Genomic DNA, 21,227 nt, shown 5'->3' with positions numbered 1-21,227 from the left:
TAAAAAATAAAAAGGGGCTGGGAATGTGGCTCAGATGTTAAGCTCCCCTATTTCAATCCTTGCTATCAAAAAACAAAAGCCAACCAAACAAACAAAACACAAAACAAAATGAGGGGAGGAGAAACAACAAAAAATAGAGCGAGAGTCTAACAGAAAGCTACACTAATATGAGAGCCACATTATTCTGAGCTAAGTAACTAGGGATATCTGTTCTCATTGCAATCAGCAGAATAAGAAATACTGAAACATTTCTTTGCTGGTACTATGGATGGAATCCAGGTGTGATTTACATTGTGGTATATCCCCAGTCCTTTGTTTTGAGATTTTCCTGTCTCAGCCTCTCCAGTCTCTGGGATTACAGGAATGTGACACCATACCTGGCCAGAAACATTTCTTAAATCGTCTAGATTCAACACAAACATATTAACATTCATGAGTCACCAATGCAATATTTTAGTAAACAGTCTAGACTCAATGGGCTTCAGTTCTAGGCAGATGCTGCTAATTGAAATAGAGTACATATTCAGGAGCAAAGAAAAGGGGAAAGAAGATACTACTGAGCATTTCAAATGATCACATGACCAGCAGAGACAGAACTCCTGGCCAGAAGATGGAAATAGCTTTCTTGGCAAAGGCCACTAAAGAAGAAGTAGGATCCCCTCATGTTGCACTATGAGGAACTACCCCAACCCACTAAGCAGTGGTGCCTAATGCCCTGATGGTTAAGGTGCATTTCTATGACTGTGGTCTCACCACAAACTTCCATAGGATGTGACTCCATTAAGAGTCACAAGAACTCTGACTTCCATTCCTTTTGGGGATCCTTTGATATTCTATAATTCTGTGCTACCAAGATGGTAAAAAAAAAAAAATTCTCATCTTGAGGATAATGTATGCAACTTTATGGGAAGGGGGCAAGGATAGAATGAGTAACACATGCATATAGTTCAGTGAGCTGATAGAAAAAACAGTAATACAAAAATCCTACAATTTTCTAAACAGGTGGATAATCAGCAATATCACTCTTTTCTTTAAAAACTAAAATTAAAAACTTTTAAATAATTACCATAAACTTTAAACTTAAAAGTCAGTAATTTAATAGAATGTTTCATGCAATTCATCTGATACTCTTTAAGCTATCTATAATTATAGATAATGGTATCTACATTTTTTTTCATAAAATGTTCAGAAAAGATTCTGGTAAGTGATTGCCCTAAATACTTGAAGTGCCCAAAGTAAAGTGTCCCAATTCCTATAAAGCAAATCTTCATGTACATCCATGTATGAAAGTCTACAGGGCTGGGGATGTGGCTCAAGCGGTAGCACGCTCGACTGGCATGCGTGCGGCCCGGGTTCAATCCTCAGTACCACATACAAACAAAGATGTTGTGTCCGCCAAAAACTAGAAAATAAATATTAAAATTCTCTCTCTCTCTCTCTCTCTCTCTCTCTCCCCCCCACTTTAAAAAAAAAAAAACTTAAAAAAAAAAAAAAAAAAGAAAGTCTACAATGCTTTCTGGATGAACAAAATTAGAAAGAAGTTTCAGTCTAACTGCAAGATCAAAGAGTGCCTCAGTAGTAAAGCTGCCTCAATGACAAATCAAACAAATAAGTCAGATGAAACACTGCTTTTTAATATTCAGAAATTAAAGGTTTTAATTCTAAACTTTATAGGACGGTCACACCAGGAACAACAGTGGAATACACCAATATGTAATCATCTCTTTATTTTTTCATTGACACCTTTGTAGTCAAATGCTTTTCTAGCCTGTAGAAGTAAGAGAGGGAGCATAGCAACTAAACTAAAATTTCTCTTCGATATAACCCATTATAGTACAGAAAACTGCTCACTCAATTCATGTTTCATGCAAAAAAACAAAGTCTTGAGTCTTTGGTTTCAGCTAATACAAAAGGTGTGCTGAGCTGCCTCTATGAAGACCCCTTGTCAAGCGTCCAGTGTTGTGTGGGTAGGTGCTGGCTGTGCCCCGACTTGAAGGCTAGGTGTGCTCCCCCATGCCATATCCTGTCAGGTGCTAGTCTCTGCTCTCTGAGGCCTTGCATCCAATTACTGACCAGGCCCAGACCTGCCCTTGTAGGATCTTATGAGATCACAAAGCAGTGCTATGCTAAGTTCACACAATCTATCCTGGGTTCAGCTTCCCTTTCTTAAAGTCACACTATAAATGAGAACAGTCAATAGCATCAGGAGGAAAGAACAGAATTATAAGGCCCTGACTCCTTAAAAGCTTTTCAGTCCCATACAAACCACTAACTATTTTTTAAAGACGTTGGACAGTGGGTAACAAGAAAAATGCTGCTGAGTATATGCCATGGCAACTGAATCACCAAAACGAAGACTGTCTTAAAACTTGAGGGGAATGAAAAATAACTGGTAGGTCATATACCAAAAAATCTAGTTATCAGAAAATGGGATTTATTTGTTTAACAAATTAATTAAGTGCCTGCAGTGTATCAAGAACCATTCAGGATCCAACAGTTATGGCAAGGGGACCAAAGGCCTTATTTATATGGTCCTTATATTTTAGTAGAATCAAAAAAAAAAAAAACATACCCCTTTAATGAAGGAACTTAACTGGTTGTGTGAAAAGGGAAAGCAAATAAACAAAACTGTAGCCTATACCAGACTCCCAGCTGCTAACAGAATCATATGTTCTTCTGGGATTAAAATTAATAAAAGCAACACTATGGCAGACAATAGAAAGGTTTAAACTGATAAGAGATGTATTTTCATTGTTTACATGGTGTGCTTTTTGTGACTGAAACTTTATCCATGAAAATCAGAACCAGTGAGAGGGAAAACAAAAGCTATAGATTTTCTCACACATTCAAGGGGAAGAAAAAAAAACTTTTCTGAGGTAAACTGGTTTAACAAGCTACACCCAGTTATGCCTCTGTAAGCCACTTGGCTCACCTTCCCCAAACCAAATATGTGTTTCCAACCTCAAATGACAGCTCAATAGGAACAAGAAATCAAGTCTGTTAAGAGATTTACAAAAGTACCCTTCCACCTCATCCTCACACCCAATGCACCACTCCAAAAATCCAAAGGGAAGGTAAGAAATACTGGACAAATGTATACACAAAGAGAAAAGAAGGGAAAGAGAAATTATAATGCTCAAGAAAGGAATCTGCTGGATGAGTCAAAGTTCACCAAGCAGTAGCTGAGGGGAGAAAAGGGTGGAGAGATGAAGGCTGCTAGGTCTACTCAGCACACACAGCAGGCATCCTTACTGGCAGTGCAGTCCCACAGCCTCTGATGTCCTTGTGTGTCCGGCGTGCAGTGATCATAGATGAAAAGAAAGAAAAGCAACCCTTTCTCCAAGGAAAATAGTGTGCAACTGTGGAATTCTGATACAACTATGATATAACCTAAGTGGTCATACTCTGTGTTTCAAAACATACTCAGTCAGATATGGCCATGAGTGTTTCTCAAAGGCCACCTACTCCCAGCCTCAGACAGTGGCAGCAGTTGACCTCAGTCTGGTGGAAGCTGAAGATTTCTCAACTCAGACCTTCACTCAATGCCTGGGTAAAGAAGCAAACATGAAAGCATATTTTTAAAATAAATCTGTTCGTTATGTATATAAATCAGACACAAGACATAGCTCTTTCTGTTATGAGTTAGGCATTATTTATATTCAAGGCAAAGAATTAAAATTCTATGCAATAAAGGACTGAAGAAGGGGGAAAAATGGAAGAATAGAAAGAGGACCCCTGAAAACATAGAAGCCTCTGGAGGTATGAAGCCAAGTAGGTACCTTGAGAGAACAAAGCTTATAACAAAAACAAAATCAGTGAAAGCTAGTATACAGCCTATGGGTCTAGGGGTACTCCTCCACACACCAGCCAAGTTAACATTATTAAGAGCAAATGGGGAGTGGGGATGGAGTCTGAGGACACAGCTTGAGGGAAGCCCTAGCTCCTTTCTGCCTGTATCTGGCACAGCCAGTGTGAGACAAGAGATAATCTTTCCTTACTGCCTGGATAATCGAGAGTTTTGGCAGGACCTTTGAGCACACACCAAGATAGTAAGAAGCCAGACGATAAGCAGCCTATGGAGCTGAAACAGATTAATAAGGAACTTAGTGATTTGGCCAGTGACCCTCCAGCACAATAGTCTGCAGGTCCACTTGGGGATGATATGTTTCATTGGGAAGCCACAATTATGGGACTTAATGACTTAATATCAAGGTGGTATGTTCTTTTTGATAATTCATTTTCCTATAGACTATCCCTTCAAATCACCTAAGGTTGCATATACAACAAGAATTTATCATCCAGAGGCTGATCCAACGATGGCGGGCTACAGGAAGGCAGCATTCTGTGTCAATCCGTGACCTATGATTCAAGTAGTGGGAATACTACTTCACTGGGAGTGACAGAGGACCCCAAGAGCTGTTCCCACACAGGAATCATGGCCACCATGCCGGTGCAGGGCTCTAGGCCTCAGAGTTAGAACAGGACCCCCAACTACTCACCCATGCAGGGCCCCAGAGTGGCCAGGTGGGACCACCAGGCATCAGCACCTACATAGGACTCTTAGTAACTTTCACCGGCGCAGGGAATCCTAGACACCAATTCCATGCAGGACACCCAGTCGTCACCCATGAGCAGGAATTCAGGCCACCACTCCCGAGGGGACTCCCACTTACCAACATGGAGCTCCCCCTGTTGCCTCCATCTTGGGACTCTTCAGCCACTGCCATAGTCCCCTACACTTGGTAGCCTGCCTGCACTTGGAGACATCGAGGCTCTGAAGACAGCTGACAGTCACAACACTGCATGCCACAGAGATGCTTCTCTGAACACATCACCCAACGCCATCGCCGAACCCTCTGCCCCCATCCTACTCCCCATCGTTGAAAGCAGCCACCTCTATCTTGGGTCACCTTCGTCACCATCTTTAGTTGGGGCAACTCCCAGTTTGGAACACCAGCTGGGCAGGTACCTAAAATACTCAACTTCCCCCTTTTTCCAACAGCCACCAACCCAGCATAGTGACTGCCCAATAAAAAAGAGCACTCCAAGACAGGTGCACAGCCTCCAGAGTGCAAAGCACAAGATCTCCAGAGAGAAAGGTCCCCAATTCAATTAGGAAGTAGAAAGGGAGAGGGTGAGTGAGATAGTTTAGAGACTAATTTAGAGACCAAGAAACTGTGAGGTCTACAGGCGATAAGGAGATAAGACCAGGTGCCCACATCACACAAGTGGGCCCCAAAGGAGATCCTTGGGTGTCTGCAGTCTCCCATCAGGGACTGGTGGAGACAATACCCCACTTCCAGGTGCCCTGCAACCAAGACCAACCCTCCCACCCTGGTAACAATCACCATCCTGAGCGTAGAGATACCAGCAAACAACTGACAACCCCACCTACTGGATGAGAAGGGAAGCAGGAAAGACACTCATCTCCAACCAAAACAATTCTTTCTTCATTGGAGGTTTTTGTTTTGTTTTTCTCCCTCTCTACTCTCTTGCCCTCACATCCCCAACGTATGTGAAACCAGGTACTTCACATGAATTAGGATACTGAGGCCTGGAATGTCTGAATCGTACATTACAGTCGTGTTGTATAGTTTCTTTTTTCCTATTTTCACATTTTTTATGTTTCTTAAATTTATGTGTGTTTGTTTTATGTACTCTGTCTTCCCACTTAGTTGTCAACCCCAAATCACTTCCTCTCTCTTCCCCTGCTACTAACCAATTTCTTTAGATTCGTCTTTCACACTTCCTAAGATCTAATCACTCTATAGTCTAACTTCCTACCCCTTTAACATCTCATCCTACACCTCATTCCCAGTTCTTTGTCCACCATCAGAAACCGTATACCCTTTTGCAAACCCACTGTTTATATTGTAGATAATAATTGAACTCACTATTTCTATATATTGTGACCAAACTGTAATAGCAACTATTTGGTTTAAGGTTGTGTATCCTTTGTATTGGGATCTGCTAACATTGTTCTTCTCCTCAAAGGAGAGGTATTGGAACCCTGCAGGGGCACTATATACATATAGGGTAAACATAGAAATGCCTCGGATCTGCAGTGCTAAAAAACACACGAACAACATGAAAAAACAAGGGAAGAAAGTTCCCCAAACAAACCAAGATGCAACATTATTAGAGTCCATGCTCAGCACAGCAGAAGAAAGAACAGAAAAGACATTCAGAATGTAGATAATTAAAATGTTCTGTGAATTAAAGATGATATAAGAGAGCAAATACAGGCAACAAAAAATCATTTTGATAAACAGCTACATAAGCAAAAGATTACTTCAATAAGGAGATGGAGTTTCTGGAAAAAAAAAACAAACAATCAGAAATCCTTGAAATGAAAGAAGCAATAAACCAAATTAAAAGCTCAATTGAAAGCATCACCAACAGATTAGACCACTTGGAAGACAGAACCTCAGACAATGAAGACAACATATATAATCTTGAAAAGAATGTAGACTACACAGTGAAAATGTTAAGAAATCATGCGCAGAACATTCAAGAAATATGGGATGGCATAAAAAGACCAAATTTAAGAGTTATTGGGATAGAGGAAGGCATCGAGTTCCAAAAAGGAATGAACAATCTAGTCAATGAACTAATATCAAAAATTTGGGAAAACCAAATATAAGAGGCTTACAGGACACCACATGTACAAAATCAGAACAGATACACACTAAGGTACATTGTAATAAAAATGCCTAGTAAACAAAATAAGGAGAGAATTTTAAAGTCCACAAGAGAAAAAAAAATGAGATTAAATATAGGGGAAAACCAATTAGGATATCTGCAGACTTTTCAACCCAGATCCTGAAAGCTAGAAGATCCTGGAACAACATATATCAAGCCCTGAAAGAAAATGGAGACAACCAAGAATCTTATATCCAGCAAAATTAAGCTTTAGATTTGAAGATGAAATAAAAAATTTCTATGATAAACAAAAGCTAAAAGAGTTTACAACTAGAAAACCTGCACTACAGAACATCCTCAGCAAAATATTCCATGAGAAGAAAATGAAAAACAACAATGAAAATTAGCAGAGGGAGGTATCACACTAAAGGAAAAACTAATCAAAGGAGAAACCAAGTCAAGTTAAATACCAAAAATAAACAAAAATGGCTGGGAATAAAAATCATGTCTCAATAATAACCCCAAATGTTAATGGCCTAAGCTCACCAATCAAAAGACATAGACTGGCAGACTGGATAAAGAAAAGACCCAATAATATGCTGCCTCTAAGAGACACAAAGGAAAAGATATCCAGAGACAGAAGGTGAAAGCATGGGGAAAATCATACACTCACATGGTCTGTGAAACAAGCAGGGGTTTCCATCCTCATAGCAAATAAAGTAGACTTCAAGCCAAGTTAATCAAAAGGGATAAAGAAGGACATTTCATACTGCTCAAGGAAACCAACAAGACTTAACAATTATAAATATATATGCCCCAAACAATGAGGCGTCTATGTTCATCAAACAAACTCTTCTCAAGATCAAGAATCAAATAGACCACAACACAATAATTCTGGGTGACTTTAACACGTCTTTCACCACTGGAGAGAACTTCTAAACAAAAGCTAAACAAAGAAATTATAGGACTCAATAATACAATCAATAACAGACTTAACTGACATATATAGACTATTTCATCCATCAACGAGCGAATACACTTTCTTCTCAGTAAAATATAGATCCTTTTCTAAAATAGACCATATATTATGCCACAAAGCAACTCTTAGCAAATACAAAAACGTAGAGTTACAAACCTGCATTCTATGAGATCATAATGGAATAAAATTAGAAATCAATGATAAAATAAGAAATAAAAGCTACTCCAACACCTGAAGACTAAATGATATGGTATTGAATGACCAATGGGTTGCAAAAGATATCAAAGAGGAAATTTAAAAATTCTAAGAGGTAAATGAGAACACTGGTACAACATGTCTCTGGGACACTATTAAGGCAGTACTAAGAGGAAAATTCATTGCATGGAGTTCATTCCTTAAAAGAAGAAAAAGTCAACTAATAGTGACCTAATATTACATCTCAAAGCCCTAGAAAAAGAAGAACAAATCAACACCAAAAGCAGGTGAAGACAGGAAATAATTAAAATGAGAGCTGAAATCAATGAAATTGAAAAAAAAGAAACAATTGATAAAATTGACAAAACAGTTGGTTCTTTGAAAAAATAAATAAAATTGACAAACCTTAGCCATGCTAACAAAAAGAAGAGAGAAAATTCAAATTACTAACATATGTGATAAAAAGGACACGACACTACACTACAAAAATACAGAAGATAATTGGAAATTATTTTGAAAATCTGTACTCCAATAAAATAGAAAATTTCAAAGGCATGACAAATTTCTACAGTTATATAATGTGCCCCAACTGAATCAGGATAATGTACACAATTTTAACAGATCAATTTCAAGCAATGAAAAAGAAGACACCATTAGAAGCCTACCAACGAAGAAAAGCCCAGGACTGGATGGATACACAGCTAAGTTCTACAAGACCTTTAAAGAAGAATTAATACCAATACTTTTCAAATTATTTCATGAAATAGAAAAAAGAGGGAGCACTTCCAATCTCATTCTATGAGGACAATATCAACCTTATTCCAAAACCAGGCCAAGACACATCAAAAAAAGAAAACTTCAGACCAATATCTCGAATGAACATAGAGGCAAAAATTCTCAATAAAATTCTGCCAAACTGCATACAAAAACATATCAAAAAGATAGTGCACCAAAGTGGGGTTCATCCCAGGTATGCAAGGTTGGTTCAACATACAGAAATCAATAAATGTACTTTGTCACACTAATAGACTTAAAGATAAGATCATATGATCATCTCAATAGATGCATTTGACAAAATACAGCACCCCCTCATATTCAAAACAATAGAAAAAACTAGGGATAACAGGAACATATCTCAGCATTGTAAAAGCTACCTATGCTAAGCCCAAGACCAATATCAATGAAGAAAAATTGAAAGTATTCCCTCTAAAAAAAAAAAAAAATGGGAACAAGACAAGGGATGCCCTCTGTCACAACTTCTATTTAACATAGTTCTTGAAACACTAGGCAGAGCAATTACACAGACAAAAGAAATTAAAGGGATACAGATAGGAAAAGAAGAACTCAAATTAGCACTATTTGCCAACAATATGATTTTATATCTAGGAGACCCAAAAAATTCCCCCAGACAACTTCTAGAACAAGTAAATGAATTCAGCAAAGTAGCCACATACAAAATCAACACCCATAAGTCAGAGGCATTTCCATATATCAGTAACAAATCCTCTGAGAGGGAAAACGAGAAAAACTACTCCATTTACAATACCCTCAAAGAAAATTAAACACTTGGGAATCAAAGCTAAACAAAAAGGTGAAATCAACCAAATTAAAGAAGTAAAAGAACTCTACATTGAAAACTACAGAACACTAAAGAAAGAAATTAAAGAAGACTTTAAAAGATGAAAAGATCTCCCTTGTTCTTCAATATCCAGAATTAATATTATCAAAGTAATCATACTACCAAAAACACGATTCAGATTCAATGCAATTCCAATCAAAATCCCAATGATATTCCTCATAGAAATAGAAAAAGCAGTCATGAAATTCATCTGGGAAAATAAGAGACCCAGAAGAGCTAAAGCGTTCCTTAGCAAGAAGAGTAAAGCAGATGGCATCACTATATCAGACCTTAAACTATACGACAGAGCAACAGTAACAAAAACAGTATGATACTGACATCAAAATAGACTTGTAGACTAATAGTATAGAATAGAGGATACAAAGACTAACCCTCATAATTAGTTATCTTGTATTAGACAAAGGCACCAAAAACATATATTAGAGAAAAGATAGCCTCTTCAACAAGTGGTGCTGGGAAAACTGGAAATCCATACGCAGCAAAATGAAATTAAGCCCCTATCTTTCACTATGAATAAAACTCAACTCAAAGTGGATCTAAGACCTAGGAATTAAACCAGAGACTCTGCACCTAATGATAGAAAAAGTAGGCCCAAATTTCTATCACGTTGGGTTAGGCCCCAACTTCCTTAACAAGACTCATGTAGCGCAAGAATTAAAATAAAAAATCAATAAATGGGATGGATTCCAACTACAAAGCTTCTTCTCAGCAAAAGAAACAATCAGTAAGGTGAATATAGAGCCTACAGAATGGGAGCAAAGTTGTACTACATGCACTAATCTCTAGGATATATAAAGAACTCAAAAATCTTAACACCAAAAATAAATAAATAAATAAACTAATCAACAAATGGGCCAAGGAACTGAACAGACACTTCTCAGAAGAAGATATACAATCAATCAACAAATTTATGAAAAAATGTTCAACATCTCCAGCAATTAGAGAAATGTAAATCAAAACTTACTCCAGTCAGAATGGCAGCTATCAAGAATAGAAACAGCAATAAGTTTTGGTGAGGATGTGGGGAAAAGGCACACTCATACACTGCTCGTGGGACTGAAAATTGGTGTAGCTAATATGGAAAGCAGTATGGAGATTCCTTGGAAAACTGGGAATGGAACCACCTTTTGACTCAGCTATCCCACTCCTCGATTTATACCCAAAGGACTTAAAAATAGCATACTACAGGGACACAGCCACATCAATGTTTATAGCAGTACAATTTACAATAGCTAAACTGTGGAACCAACCCAGCTGCCCTTCAATAGATGAGTGGATAAAGAAACTGTGGAATACAGACACAATGGAATATTACTCAGCATTAAAGGAGAACAAAATCATGGCATTTGCAGGTAAATGGATGGAGTTAGAGAATAAAATGCTAAGTGAAGTAATTCAATCCCAAAAAACCAAATGCTGAATATAAAGATGCTGATTCATAACGGGGACTGTAGAAACAGCATGGGAGGAATAGATGAACTCTAGATAGGACAAAGAGGGGGAGGTGAAGGGAAGGGGCACGGGGTTAGGAAAGGCAGTGGAATGAGATGGACATCATTACTCTAAGTACAGCTATGAAGACATGAATAGTGTGTGACTCTACATGTGTACTATCAGAGATATGAAAAATTGTGCTATGTATGTGAAATATGAATTGAAATGCAGTCTGCTGTCATATATAACAAATTACATTAAATTAAAAAAGAGAAAAAATACAGATAGCATTGACAATAGGCCAAATATATATAATATAGATATAGACATATGACATAGTAACAGGCATAACTCCCTATGTCTTCATACTAGTCAAGAAAAATTAGAGAAACTACTGAACAGAAACACTCGCAAGATATATGATGAAGTTTCACAGAAAAAGATGCACAATTCTTTCATTCCTGTAAATATGCAAATCAAAATACAGTAACCCCATCCTATCTGAGGTTTACTTTCCATGGTATTCACTACCCATGTTCAATTGTGGGCTGAAAATATTGGTGGAAAGTTCCAGAAATAAACGATCTGTAAGTTAAAAAAAAAGAATTTGTCATCCAAAAATTAATAGCAATGGCAACATTTGTCTCGATATTCTACGATCACAATGGTCTCCCACTTTAACTATTTCTAAAGTTCTTTTATCTATTTGTTCACTGCTATGTGATCCAAATTCAGATGAATATCTAATGCCAGAGATTGCATCAATCTATAAGATAGACAAGATAAATACAACAGACTATCTCAGGAATGGACTCAGAAGTATGCCATTTGATGCTACCTTAAAGTCAGAATAACCTGCATTATGGTATAAACTTGAAGTTATGGTTTTAAAAAAAGGAGCAAATCAGTTTGAATAAACTCAGTCATATCCATTTTAATAAACTCATCTGAATAAAGTTAGACAGATTTCTATATAGTAAAGTTTCTCAGGAACCAATAATAGGCTTGTGTGTACTGAGACCTCTAGGAGAAGTCCTGTAATACTTGGTCTTTCTAAACTCATCAAAATTAACCAATTTTTCACTAAGCATTTTGTGGTACAGAATCTTCTAAAAATGTTCATATTTTAATCATTTGAATAAAAAAATCCTTTGGAAATATAGGTTTCCATCATTTCTTCTATCTTCTTAAATAGCACATGCTGAATACACTTGAATATTATCTTGAAAGCTCACAGTTATTCTTGTAGAGGACTACTGCTTTTGACTTTGAGGTAATATAGTTCTGCACATGCCAGATGGATTTCTTTCCTTCTATCTACGAGGCTGCTTGCTGTCTCACTACTATGATGCCCTACTTCTACTCCTAACAGCTTTTCTGACTGCCAAAGTGAAAAACCTTCTTGTTTGCCTTGGGTATAGAAATCAGAAAATAGAAAGGCTCAATGTGGAACATCAAAAGAATAATAAAGATTGATAAAATATAGATTCTGATCTTCAGAGATGGACATATGGCTATTTATGTACAATTAAGTTGAGCCAACAAGAGCCCAAAGCATTCACCTGTAAAGCAAATCTAACAACAATCATTTCAGAGGCCCAAGACCTCCTTCCAGATCCAAGGTAAGCTCCAAAGGCCCTGACTAGACTTCTGGTAAGAGATATCTCATCATATCTTATATGCCCATGAAAGTACATCTCTGAAATAATCTAATTGTATCAAAATAACCCTTATAAGATTACTGTGAGGTGAAAGGAGGCAAATAAGACAAACAGAAGATTAAATGATTGATATATAGTTGTCCAGAGTCACATAACCAATTAAGAGAATAATCTTGGGAATCCCCACTATCCACATGCATCCTACACACATTATCCCCAACTCTGTCTACAAAATAAAGGGAGCCAAAAACTAGGGGGAAATACGTATATATATTTGTGTGCATGTGTGTGCACACATGCATTTAGCTTTAATAGCTACAAATGCGAGAAAAGGCAAAATTAATTGTCTCTAAGAAAAAATTGACCTATGTACTTTTCCATAATCTTGAAATTCAATAAAGATGATACACCAAGGACTTTAATATCAAGGAATTTAAAAAGTGTAATATCTCATAATGCTTGTTTCATTCGTTATTTCGATAGCTAAAAGATAATGTTTAATATACTGTTGGGAATTTTATTGGCCACAATGAGCTAAAACAATATTATGGAGATAAGTCATCACTGAAAATGATTACTTTTTGATATTCATGCAAGAACATGAACTATGGAAAAAACTGCAAGATACTTTCAATCCCTATAAAATCTAGAAATGACAAAGATAGTCCTGGACACTTGGTTTAAATTTTAAATTTAAACAAAACAATGTTTATCAGTTTTATTATGTTTATTAATTTTGAAGACCCATGATTCTATAAAATTATTCTGGGCTTAATTTATGAAGTCACATAATATTTCTTATGGGAAAATCAGAATACTGACTAAAAGTCATCAAGTCATTAAAAGAATATATTTGAAATGTGATTTCACCTAGAAAAACATTTTGTTTGTGAAGTATATGATACTGGAGATGGAGTGTTCAGGAAAGCATCAACTTAGCAGGCTGAGTTGTTTCAATTTAACATAATTCTCGAAGAGGCTGTTCTAGTGACTGGCCCTTGATGAGTACTTAAGAAGTGAACTCTTGGAATATTCTGATGGAAACATTTTGCATGTACGAAGCCTTGACCACTCTGTACCACTTTGTGTAGATTATAGTTTGTGAAAGCAATATAATTTATGGTAAACACCTACTTTCCTTCTATAGGACTGGAGTTTCAAAAACAGCAAGTCAGTCAGTAGGCACTGACCTGTTAGGTCTTCCCCAAAAGACAAAACTTTGTATGGGCTGCTACAATTCATTGTTATAGGAACTGAGCATGTCCTTTGCAGCTCCCCCAGAATAGGAATCTTGGAAGCTCTAGAATGCTCCTGCTGCACTGTACCTCTACCCTTTGCTATAACTAACCAAAGCCATGGGTATACCCATTTCTGACTTCTTATGATTACTTTTAGGAGGTCACTAAAATTTATCTTGTCACATATAATTAAATGTGATTTTTATTATTTTAACACATTTTCCTTAATTTCAGTAGAATAAAATGTAAAAACTAGTCTATACAATCCTGGTAATCAGTTATAACTAGATATATTTTTAAAACAACTTACGTTTAGAACTTAAAAGAAATCTCAATCCCAATTCGCGGAAGCCATGAAAGTGAAATGATATGGCTAGAAAGCAAATCACTATTTCAAAAAGGGGCCAACAAATTTTCCAATAAAGGACCATACAACAAATATTTCAAGCTTTTCAAGCCATACAGTGTCACAAACACTCAAATCAGCCATTTTAATGTGACAGCAATCATAAATAACTTATAAACAACACATAAAGTAATGAGTTTGGCTGGGTTCCTGCAAACATTCATTTAAGGAGATAAGTAGTAGGCCAAATTTGGCCTGCTAGTTATAGCTTGCAAACTTCAGTTAAAATGATTTTCCTTTATTCTAGGCTAAACAAACAAGATTTTTTTTTTTTTTTAAGAAAGCCTCATGATTCTCCATTTTCAAAGTTCCCTGGTAACAGATCATCTTTTTGTTATTCAATTCTGTACAGGATTTGTATCCAATCCTGCAACTGATTCTTAAAAATCAAAGAGTTTAAAACACCTAATTTACCCACTAATTGTATTCAGTATTGAACAAAAAAGATCTCAAAATTTGCCTAACATAATCAAAGTTCCTTTTTAAGAAGCCACTGTGAGAGAAGAAGATTTTGAAATGATCTCTTTCTTAAAAAGAATCCTATCTTAAATCATAATGATGAATGATTTGCTAGTCTGACACAAACTTCTGGGAACACCGATCCAGGATTAAAATGAATCTTAAATGTTTAGGAGTCAATTTACATAAAGCTAAACTGAAAAATCTTCTCTACCTTGTTAGGTACCTAACAATACTTGTAAGAGCCCCAAATCTATTCAAATTCCTTTGTTCATCATTCACAAATTGCTGATTTGATGACAACTATCTCAAAAGAAACTGAACAAAATAAGAAATTTCTAATAGCTTGAAAATACGGAATAATTATAACTATTGCATTGAAGGGTCTGTTGTAAAAAAAAGCAGTACTATTTGGGTTTTAATTATAGCTATTTGATCTATTTTAACCAAAAAAAAAAAAAAAAAAGGAAGAAAAACTAATACTTCTAAACCAGACAAAGCAAAATACGAGAATCACATTCCTATAAACTGTCTACCAGTCTTGGTTACAAACTTACCTAGCCCCATCTGTTAAAATTAAATGCCTGTTTTTAAATGGCTTTCTCTCCTTGATTAGTTAAAACTGAAAGCCAAGTCATCCAGAGCAAATAAGAACATCAAAACTCAACTAAAAATGGACAACATCTAAAACTAAACCATTATGAAGAGGCCTGGGGTGAAAACAACTCTCTTTTTTTCTGGGCAAATATAAAAAAAGAAGAAAAACAAAAGTCAACCTCCACATATGTGTAGAACTCCAAAACTACACATACAAGGAAAAATAAATAAGTCCAAACAATTTAGAAATATATCCAAAATGGGATAATTTATATTTTTGTTATTACTTCAAGGCAACAAATTGATTGAATTGATATGGCCTTTATTTTAAATGTTCAAATGGACAACTAAAGATAAACATAAAGCAAATAAGGTTTTATTAGAAATGGTTTGTATTACGCAATTTTAACTTATAGAGAAATTTATTTTATTTCCTCCTACAGTCCGTTTTTCTTTTGTTTTTGTAGTGCTGGGATCAAACTCAGGGCCCTGTACATGTTGGTAAGTGTTCTAGCTATGCTATATCCTCAGTCACTTCTACATTTCCTTTTGACTGACTTTCTCCCATCTGTCTATAATTCTATGTTAAAAATTTCCCAGATGGACAAGGGGGAAAAAAAAGATGGCTCAGTAGAAACGACCTCCACACCTAGGATGAGTAGAAGAAATTAACCTAAAACAGCAGATACCAACAAGTCAAGAACAGCTCAACATTTATTAAAAGAACAAAACAAAACAGTAACGCATGATTATCAGTTCTGACAAGAGGACTACAAAAAGAAAACAGGGGTAAGCACTTACTTCAACTCATTTCTCCTAGGCTTGTTCCCCTAGACATTTTATTAATATCTGAAAATAGCCAGAAATATGTATCAATACAATCAAATATTAATGCTAGTTTTACAAACACTTTAAACAACAGTAATTCTGGCCTACCACTAAAATCCTCTTGATTTGTAAACCACAGAAATTGAACTGACTTTGAACCTACTAAAATTCACCGAATCAGTGGCCAGAATATAAACTCTGGAAACTGATTTCTTAAACCTTGAAATTGCAAATACTTTGAATACTTGTCTGCTTCAAATTGTCAATAGTCAGATTAATTACCTACCACATGCCTAATTTTCTTCACAGGATCAAGTGAAATTGCTTGAATCAGAAATGTTTAATGTTCTCTAAGTTACATAGTAATAGGGTCTACTTCTTTTCAAACAAGGACTAACAATTTAGAAGAGATAAGTTCTAATTTCTTTAAATTTTTTTTTGTTGTAGTTGGACACAATACCTTTATTTTATTTATTTATATGTGGTGCTGAGACCGAACACAGGGTCTCGCATGTGCTAGGAAGTGTTCTACCGCTGAGCCACAACACCAGCCCAGAGATGTTATAAAATTTTTAACAAATGTAATTTTTTACAACTAAGTTTTTCAATTAAGTAAAGGTTAGGTCTTTATTTCTAAAAGGAGCAGCACAGCACTATCTGAAATACTACTTGAAATACCACTTCTATGATGAACTGGAGATTTTTAATCTCATTAAAAATTGTTTCATTTCAAGAATAACTTCCACAGCAGTGTATTGAACATTATCATGTTTACCTCCATTTTCTACAGCTAAATCCCAAGCTTGGGAATTAAAGAATAAGCATTTAAAGACTAATTTGAGATCTCTTATCTCTTCTTTTTCATTTCGTTCATGACAAGAACAGTATCCAAGCCTTGCTAAGAATTTTAGGCATTGTGTTCTTCCAGTGGGGTGACCTGGCCAATTCTTTTAACCTCTCTGAACCTCAATTATTAAAAAAAAAAAAAAAAAAAGAACGGAAAAGAAAAGCTTTCCTATCCTTTTCCACTCATCAAATATTAATCACATGTTTACTATGTGCCAGGCATTGTTCTAGCTTGGGGATAAAAGATAAATAAGGCATTTTTATTTTTTTAAACCTCAAGAAACTTACAATATAGAAGGAACAGAAAAACACACATTAGTAATTTTAGATCTCAGGGGCTCTGGTAGATATGGGCATGGGAGGGTTCACAGGGAAGAGGGCTCGAGTTTATGGGGAAGTCTTCCCAGAAGAGGTAGCTTGCAAATGAATAAATGTTTCACAGTTGAGGCAGAGGTTGGGAAGAGGAAGGTACTCTAAGCATAGCAATAAGGATAGAGGAATGAGAAACCACCATGTGGGGAGAATTCTGGTGTGGTCAGTATGTTGCAGAAAGAGAGCAAACAACATGAGTAGTTAGGTTCAAAAAGATGATTTATACATCCAAGAAAGTTCCAAGTAGAGGATTTTTACCTCACCTGGTAGAACCTAGCTAAGTATTTATGAGTTTTCCCCCAACAAAAGGTTTTAAAAGATTACTTAAAAGTAATTTACTGGTTTTAAAAGATTACTTAAAAGTAATCTACTGGTTCAGTGGTTTCTTTCATGACCTCTTTTGATCCTTTCTACAGCACTATGAGAGAGGAACTATCATACGCATTTTAAAGAGAAAGAAACTATTAAGGACTGAATGTTTGTGTCCTCCTAAAATTCATCTAATCCCCAATGGGATGGTATTTGAGGTGGTACTCAGGGAGGTAATCAGGTCATCTGGGCAGAACCTTCATGAATGGGATCAGTACCAGTATCAGACTACTAGTTTGCCCTCCATCAGATATGTGAGGATGTGAGAAGTCAACAGACTACAAACTGGAAATGGGTTCTGATCAGAACAGACTACACTGGCACCCTGATTTCTGACTTCCAGCCTTTAGAACTATGAGAAATCAAGTTCTATTATTTATAAGCCACTCAGTCTATAGGTATTTGTTACAGCAGCCCAAATTAGAAAAGAAGCCAAAGCTTAGAAAAATTGAGCAGTTTGCTCTAGGTACAGAGTAAATGGCCAGTGAGCTCTGGTCTGTCCATCTGAGCCTTATTCTTTATCATTTTAACCCCATGATCTATATCAATATCTAAAAGTACACATTTTACCATTGAGCTATACCCCTAGCCCTAGTGTTGAAGATGTCTTCATGCATCCTTCATCTGTGAAGCCTTTTTGACTCCTACCATGATGCGTGAATTTTACAGTGGGTACCCAGATAGCACCCACCAAAGTTCTACCATTATAGTTTCCTGTACTGGCTTTAGCGTCATCTACTATGAAGCCTTAACCCTTGGAGAGCTGGTCATCACCACATTTTGTATCTGTTTCAATGTGCTACAATTATTTATCTTGATGTTTATCTGTTCTTTGAGACAGTGAGCTCCATGAAAGCCTGACCTGGTTTTTGTATCCTGACACTGAGAATATCAAGTATGAAACAAATAAATCTTGACCACATCACTTACTGAAAACTTCTCTATAACTGATCTCTAAATAACAATGACAGGGAAAAACATTCTTTCACAATATTCCTTTCCCTTATGTGTTGGGAAGTCCTAGAGGCAACTGTTCTATCTGAGCAGCAACAAAGGGGAAATACACTTTGCACCACTTCTGCAGCTGATAGAGAAGGAAACTCAAGCGGTTCCTTCTGCCTTGCAAGGGCAGGAGTCAGATTCTTTTACATTAGATACTACATACAGAAAAAGCCCCCCAGAGACCAAATTTATAGATACTACTTGCTTCATCAATTAACCACATTCTTGTAACCAATTCTTGTGCCTACAAGCCATCTTTTCAGCAGATAATCATGAAACAATCTCCTGCACAGAAAAAATAAGATGAGCAGTGCACAAAAGACCTGCAGTACAGAAAACAGAAGGGAATGAAGTATGAAACAGTGCTGTTAAAAAAAAAAGAATCTCCTACAATAGGGGTAAGGGGCTTGAAAAATAAACAGACAAATCAGAAAAGTCACTTGAAAATTAATGAACTTGACATGAACTTAAGGGAAAACAGTACTGATCATATGATCTTTTCAGACTGTGGTGAAAATATTTTCTTTCTACATATATTTTACTTCCCAAAGGATTAGACCCATAAATACATCCCTAGAAAAGAAGTCCTTTCTACAAAAGTGTCCTCTTCATAACTGCCATTCAGAACACCAACTGCCTATCATGACACAGCAACCGAGAAACTCAAGACTTGTGTTAGGGACATTCAACTTGTGATTTCCTGTGAGACTTTCTCAATTCTCATCATGATGAAATGGTTAATGTTGCAATGTACTCATGGCTTTAGATAAAAACACAGGGCACCCAACACAGAAGTAGCTGAAGAGAATAGCACCCAGCAGGAAGTTGTCCCTGCAAAGGAAATTGCAGTTTCTAAGATGAAGAGGAAGTCAAGTGGGAGAATTAAGTCTTAAGCCCTTGAGAAAATATTGAAGAAACTACTTGTGGTCTCAAATACAGTTAAAGCACTAAGTAGTTCAGGTAATAATTAGTTATAAATTCAAACTTTTAACAATGCACTTTGGGGTAAAGTTGGCACACAATAGTCAAATCATGTTGTGTAATCACTGTCCTGTTAGGAACTGCCTCTTCCATTCTCTATTCCTTACAGAATTTTCATGGAAAAGTAGCTCACAGTGATACCAACAAAAAGGAATAGAGGGGAAAAAACACTCTTATTCACTTACTCCTACCCACTCTAACAATTCTGGTCAAGTTTCTCTGCATTTTACAATGACCCGAAATATCCTCTTCAGATACAAACGCACCCTCTAAATAAGCTTCCAGTTTCTACATCATAAATGGTGAACTTCTCAGAAAGGATGTTTTCACATGCCCAGGAAATGTATCCTAGTCACAGAGAACATGCTACCAATCATTTCTCTGGCAGTATAGCTACATTTAGCCATAGAACGTTCATAATAATGTCTGAGGAACCTTTCATTTACAGACATTTGAACTTCATAGAAACTTCATATTCCAGCAACTTATCTACTATTTTTTAAATCATGCCCAGAATTCTTACCCTAATGCTCATAAATACTCACAGATCTTTTCTGTCATTAAATAGGAATGATTGCACATATATTTTACAGTCAATAATAGGCTTTACAAATAGTCAATAATGGTAATAATAAAGATACTTTTGACATTATTTTCTATAAGAATACCTCATATGCGACTTTCTTTGCCATAGTCTATCATATGTTAACCACTTCTTACACAGAAAAGATGTGTATATGGAAGGGAAGGGTTAAGTATATACATGATGCTGTTTTCTATTTACATTATGACCATGACACTGACCTCAGTAACAAAACACAAGCTCCAAAATCTCTTTTTCATTCTGATTGCCAAATTCTTGTTTCATTGAAACCATCCACACTCAGCTATAGGAACTTCCTAGCAAAATCATCTTTTTGAATTATTGACTCTTGCTAACTCTGTTTAACAACCACTGATATTTTCTGCAGCTGAATGTTTATGTCCAACTAACATTCTTATGTTGAAATCCTAACCCCTAATAGGATGTTATCAGGAATAGGGCCTTAGAAGGTGATAAGGTCATGGGGGTGGAGCCCTTATAAATGGGATTTGTGCCATGATATAAGAGGCCCCATGTGTTTTATAACAAAAAGACAGCTAGCAGGAAATGTGCCTTTATCAGATAATGAATCAGCTGGTTCCCTGATCTTGGATTTCCCAATCTCCAGGACTGTGAGAAACAAATTTCTGTTGTTTATAAGCTACCCAGCCTATGGTATAGACTAGTATCACATCTGTCATCCTACAGTTCCTAATTTGCCCTTTCAAAGCACTGTGTTCTTATGATTTTCGTCTTCCTTTTCTTCCTCTTGCTGCTTTTTTCCACCAACGAGCAGCTTAAGATTCCTTCCCTACCTTCATTTGACGAGTACTTGATGAATAGCAAGCAATTGATAGATGCTGCTTCTACCATACTAAGACTGAGGCTGTTTATAAACCTAATACACTAAGTGCTATGAAAGAAGTGGAGAGGACCAGGGGAAAGGGAAAGAGAAGTTGCCAACAATTTAGCTTCTTTACATGCTTGCATTTCCCT

At 36.4% G+C, this 21,227-nt stretch overlaps 1 protein-coding gene and 1 pseudogene across 3 annotated transcripts in view; one reads left to right on the top strand and one right to left on the bottom strand.

Moving 5' to 3' along the window:
* Positions 1-21,227, bottom strand: part of Spidr (scaffold protein involved in DNA repair) — a 384,856-nt gene that overhangs the window by 276,192 nt on the left and 87,437 nt on the right. The gene's annotated exons all lie outside the window — the stretch shown is intronic.
* LOC143382131 (ubiquitin-conjugating enzyme E2 D3-like) lies at positions 4,076-11,721 on the top strand (annotated as a pseudogene).

This window comes from Callospermophilus lateralis, chromosome 16 (assembly GCF_048772815.1).
Source record: "Callospermophilus lateralis isolate mCalLat2 chromosome 16, mCalLat2.hap1, whole genome shotgun sequence".
NCBI lineage: Eukaryota > Metazoa > Chordata > Mammalia > Rodentia > Sciuridae > Callospermophilus > Callospermophilus lateralis.
This window is presented reverse-complemented; position numbering and strand designations above follow the sequence as displayed.